The sequence below is a fragment of the Cervus canadensis genome, chromosome 11 (genome assembly GCF_019320065.1).
Source record: "Cervus canadensis isolate Bull #8, Minnesota chromosome 11, ASM1932006v1, whole genome shotgun sequence".
Taxonomy (NCBI): Eukaryota; Metazoa; Chordata; class Mammalia; order Artiodactyla; family Cervidae; genus Cervus; species Cervus canadensis.
Window position 1 is genome coordinate 45,640,029 of NC_057396.1, and position 6,000 is coordinate 45,646,028.

At 38.9% G+C, this 6,000-nt stretch overlaps 1 pseudogene; it reads left to right on the forward strand.

The window, feature by feature from the left end:
• Positions 1-4,753: 4,753 nt before the first annotated feature.
• LOC122450081 lies at positions 4,754-5,698 on the forward strand (annotated as a pseudogene).
• Positions 5,699-6,000: the final 302 nt, after the last annotated feature.

Consider the following 6,000-nt stretch of genomic DNA (forward strand, 5'->3'; position numbering starts at 1 on the left):
GGCTGATAGATCTCACAGCTGGGAGCGGGGTTGTGTGGGGATCACCAGTGAGCCTAGGCATAGAGCAGGTGGATTGTTTTGGATGTTCTACTCACAAATTTACTTTTAACAAACTTTTACAAGGATACAAAGTCAAGGAGCTATCATACCAGTCCTTGCATAGAAATGAAAAAAAACGAGTGTAACAAATCTTTGTACAGACATAGGTTTTCAACTCTTCTGGGTATATACTAAGGCATACAAGTGCTGGATTGCATGGTATGAATATGCTTGTTTAGTTTTGTAAGAAACCACCAAGTTGTCTTCTAAAGGGGCTATACCATCCTGCATTCCCATCAGCAATGAGTGAGAGCTTCTGTTGCTTCAAATCCTCACAAGGATTTGATGTCAGGGTTAAGGAGTTTGGCATTTCTAACAGATGTGTAGTGGTATCTTATTACTGTCTTATTTTCATTTCCCTGATGACTTACAATGTGGATCATGTTTTCATATTCTTGTTAGCTGATTTACTGTCTTATAAAATTGTACAGGGGCAATATTGCCTTTGAATGAGAACTACAATCATAATCCATTCAGGATTCTCTTTGGAGGAAGGAAAAAAAGTTAGACTGAAATGAACTGCCCTCCACAGTCAGCTGTTTGGGGCAAAAGTGTTAGAAGGACACAGCTGAATGGAGTTCTCTCTTAGGAATTGATGGTTTTTCTGCTGGGTAAATGGCTTTCCCAGGAAGTTCCTGGACTCCTTATAAACTCTTTCTCAGATCTGATATCTCTTTCTCAGATCTCTCATTCCTGAAAAATGTCTATGAGTTCTCCTAACAAAAGAGAACTTTAGAGATGGTTGAAGAGGGCAGGACTACTCAGGAACTGTTTCCTAAGCCTTAGGACAGAGACCTTTTTGCCAGTAAGTTTCTTAGTTTGAGATCCTCTCTCTGTCTAAGACACTGCTGCTGCCTGGGATGGCTTTCAAAGGGTCAAATGACCTCCCTTTCCACACTCAAGAACTCTTCTTTGCATGAGGTCAATGTTTCAGTGCATTGAAGTCTTTTCTAAATATATGAGGAACTGTATAATTTTCAGATCATTTATAAAGCCGAAGTTCAAAAGAAATTGGTGCATTTGGTAGTACATATTCAAGAGATTAGTATATTATATTCATATATATCAATTTAAAAACAACTGCTGTGTTGTTCAACACAGTTATTAAAATAGTGACTTCAGTCGTGAACATGTGTTCATTATTCCACATGTTTCATTAAGTTCTTTTTAAAATAAGAAGTGAAGAGAACAGAGTGAAATCAGAGAGAACACAGTTCAACTCCTGGATTTGCCATGTAGATAAATGTGAGAAAGTAACATGATTTTGCTAAGCCTTGGTTTCGTAATCTTAGTCTCAATGTTTTCACCTGTAAAAAGGACCTGATAATAGACTATGCATTTGTGAGAGTGATGGATGTGAAGCTTTGTGATGGGGCAATCTATTTATAGGGTCTTGGTGGTCTGGTTACAAGGACGCTTAGGTTTCAAGGATTCTTTAAGAATTTAAGAATTCTTGAAGAATTCACTATGGGGAAGAAAGAGACATAAATGTATTTTTCCAAGATGAGTTATTTATCATTTGCTCATTAGTTTTAGTGCAAGAACAACTAAGAGTAGTTTAAGAAACACAGAATTAAGAAAAAGAAAGCCATTCCTGCCCACATGTTTTACTAACAGAGTTCACTGAATTAGAATAGCCCTTTCATTATATCAGTGGAAAAAAAGACATCATAAGAAGCTTAGAGAATAGTGGAAAGAATGATTCAGAGAAAGAGGTAAAATGATGTAACTTGTTTGGTCCAAAGGAGACAATGAAAAATTTTCACTATTGTTAAGAAGACTAGCTTTGACACTTGAACAATCCATGAGGTCACTTAATTTATTTACTATAATTAAAGGAGCTATAACTTGAGAGCCTGCTTCTGCTATGGAACCAAACTTAGGTCCCCTTGTCTTTGTGCAGAACAGCTCCCTGTTGTGGTGCAGAAAGTATAGCATTTAGTTCAGGGCATTAAGCAAGGGGTTCTGGACAGCTTGTGTCAAACAAGCAAACTCCCATATCTGATGGATTTCAGGAAAGCACCTTTAAGGCAAGGTGAGGGAGGGGTGTCCCAGGTTCTGTGATCAGCTGGTGTACAATACTCTAATTGGTTGGTAGTAAGGAAACAGTTTGGTGTTAGAATCATTAACATCAATCCTCCAGCTCCAATAGATCTGGGGGCAATGTGTTCATCATAATTAAGTAGTTAAGTTCTTCCATATGGTGGGGGTTTTAGCATCTGTAAAAAGAAAAGAAAAACAATTCTGGAAATGTGCACTAGATACTGTTATCTCTCAGGGTTACTTGAGATGCCACCTCTCTGGCTTGGTGTCCTAATAATATCCGCTGAGTAAAACAAAACTCTCAACTTTTCAGTTGTGAATATTTTTTAAGTTGACATTGGGGATGTAGAGATTAAGTACGTGTTCTAATTCCTGCAAGTCAAATGTGAAATTCCTTCTCTTTCAAATGAGGTCCATGGAGTTTACTTTTTTATGCATTGCCTATTAATTCAAATTTTCCACCCATTTTAAAAAAGTAAGTCCTCAAGGGGCTTCCTATATTGAACATATTTCTCTTTTTTTCTCAAATGCTGTCTTTATTACAAGTCCTGTGACAAGTTATTCCCACTCAGTTTGAAGCTGTGCCATGTTCTTTAAGGAGCTGGCATGAAACTCATCAAACTAACTTAAACTGAGATGTTTTATTTTTTCCCCACGTAACATATAAACTATCTCCATGCACTAGGCCTAATTTCAATCCTGTTCATGGCACTTTGGCATTTTGTCAATTATTTACATGTTTCTTGAAAGGATGCATACATGAATGAGAGAAAGAATATATACACACTTTAAAATCCATGCATTCTTTCTACAGATAAAAATAGGGTGTCAGAAAACTTAGGAAAAAAACAATATAAAGGAACTTATTTAATCCTAGAGATTTCTTGATCTGGGTTGAGTATATGCTCATAACCTCAAATAGAGAAGCTGGGTCAGAGTCATCAACCACCATCCAAATGGAAATACGTCCAAATTTAATAAGACTTTCTGACGGACCATACACCCACCTCAAAACCCCTCAATTCATTTTCAGTGCCCTTTTGTTCGAAATAAATATTCTTACTAGATGATTCTGCTCCAATTATTATCTGTTAGTTTGCAATGACTTCCTTTGTTCTCATTAAAGTTAACTTAAGCCCTATTTCTTCAGGGAGAATTTCTCTTAAACAATATCAGATTCATAACTACTACTTGAACAAATGCTTTCCCAACTACACACACTATAGTCTGTATGTACTGATTGAATTATGTCTTTCTTAATATTTAATTTTTATCAGTGTTGTTGTTCAGTTTCTCAGTCATGTCTCTTTGCAACCCCATGGACTGCAGCACGCCAGGCTTCCCTGTCCTTCACCATTGCCCAGAGTTTGCTCAAACTCATGTCCATTGAGCTGCTGATGCTGTCTAACCATCTCATCCTCTGCTATCTCCTTCTCCTTCTGCCCTCAATCTTTCCCAGCATAAGAGTCTTTTCCAATGAGTCCGCTCTTCACATCAGGTAACCAAAGTATTTGAGCTTTAACTTTAGCATCAATCCTTCCAATGAATATTCAGGGTTGATTTCCTTTAAGATTGACTGGTTTGATCTTCTTGCTGTCCAAGCTCTTATATATTTATTTAAACAAGTAGTATTTTTTCTGTAAAATATTTTAAAATATCTTAACTATACTGCTTTTATTGGGTATGCAAACTTTTACTGGTCCTCTTAAGGAATTTTTCCTTGAAAAATGAGAAGTGAAGAAGCAGGATGGATTGGCTTTCTGTTGTCCTATATTTGTGTTCAAATGCCCTATCTGCCCATGAACACAGAATCATAGACATGGGAAATATATTACCATTATCTAGTCTAATATCCTCTTTCATATGTGTGTACCTGATGTGAAGAGCTGACTCATTGGTGAAGAGCTGCCTCATTGGCAAAGACCCTGATGCTGGGAAAGACTGAGGTCAGGAGGAGAAGGGGATGACAGAGGATGTGATGGTTGGATGGCATCACCGACTCAATGGACATGGGTTTGGGTGGACTCCGGGAGTTGGTGATGGACAGGGAGACATGGTGTGCTGCGGTCTATGGGGTTACAAAGAGCTGGACACGACTGAGCAACTGAACTGAACTGAACTGAATGGATATATTTAGGGCTTCCCAGGTGGCTATTGGTAAAGAAACTGCCTGCCAATGCAGGAGATGCAGGTTCCATCCCTGGGTCAGAAATGGCAACCCACTCCAATGTTCTTGCCTGGAGAATCCCATGGACAGAGGAGCCTGGTAGGCTACAATCTATAGGGTCACAAGAGTCGGGTACAGCTGAAGCAACAGCATGCACACAAGCATGGATATATTTAATATACTGAAGTCTAGAAGTAACAAATGAGAATCTTGCTAAAACCCATGTGCTCTGGATTTAGTCCTCTGTCTCTTCCACTAAGTCATCAATACAACTCTGAATCTAATAAAAGAATAAATAGTAAGGCACTTGCCTTTAAAAACAAGACAAGGTTCACTAGTGATTCAAAATTGTAAGATTTGTAGAAGAAAATGAAATCATTTTTCTTCCCTGTTTTTGCAGGACATGCTCCTTTTCCTCAGGGAACTCTGCTTCCTTCACTCATCATGCCATCCTTCAATTAGAGCATTTTTCACCCTACAGTCTTCTTTCTTACTGGCATCCCTGGTTTTGAAACCTACCATGCCTGGATCTTCATCCCATTCTGTTGTCTCTATGTCATTGCCATCTCGGGGAATGGCATGATCTTGTTCGTCATCATCACTGAGTCAAGCCTTCATGAACCCATGTACTATTTCCTCTCCATGTTATCCTTCACGGACCTAGGACTATGCCTTTCCACATTGGTCACCATGGTGGGTATTTTCTGGTTCAACACTCGAGAAATCAGTTTTGACGCCTGCATTGGCCAAATGTTCTTTATCCATGGTTTCACATTAATGGAGTCCTCGGTACTCCTTGCAATGGCCTTTGACGGCTATATTGCCATCTGTAGTCCACTGAGATATGTCACAATCTTAACCAATTCAAGGATCATCAAAGTGGGCTTTGCAATTGTTGTTAGGGTGACAACAGTTGTAGTGCCTTTACTCCTGCTCCTTAAGCGTCTGTCCTTCTGTGGAAGTCATATTCTGCACCATTCATATTGTTTCCATCCTGATGTGATGAAGCTTTCATGCACAGACACCAAAATCAACAGTGCATTTGGTCTGGCCATTGTCATCTCTACTGCTGCCTTGGACTCTGTCTTGATCCTCCTCTCCTATGTCCTGATCATCCATTCCGTGCTCAGCATTACCTCCCCAGAGGAGCGGAAAAAGGCCTTTGGAACGTGTGTATCCCACACAAGTGCCGTTGCCATCTTCTACATCCCCATGATCAGCTTGTCACTGGTACATAGATTTGGGAAGCACGCCCCTCCCCTTGTACATACTCTCATTGCCAACATTTATCTGCTCATCCCTCCTGTAATGAATCCCATAATCTACAGTGTGAAGACAAAGCAAATTCGCAAGGCCATGGTCAAAATATTTCTTTCCAAGCAAATTTAGGACATTTTTCAGTGTATTCTTTCTTTACATTGTCCTGATTACTTTGATCATTCACTAATGTGAGTTACCGCTATATATTGAAATATATTTACACATGCTTCCATTCTTCTGATGATCCAGTAACATACAATTTGAAGAGTTCTAGACTGAATTCTTTAAGAACAGGGAGTATGTCTTATGTATATGTAAGCCTCTCACAAATTCTGTACCTGACACAGAATAATGATAGTTAAAGTATGTCTGCAAAAGGAAAAATTAACTCATAAACTGGAGTCCAAACAGTCTCACCACCTCTAGTGCAT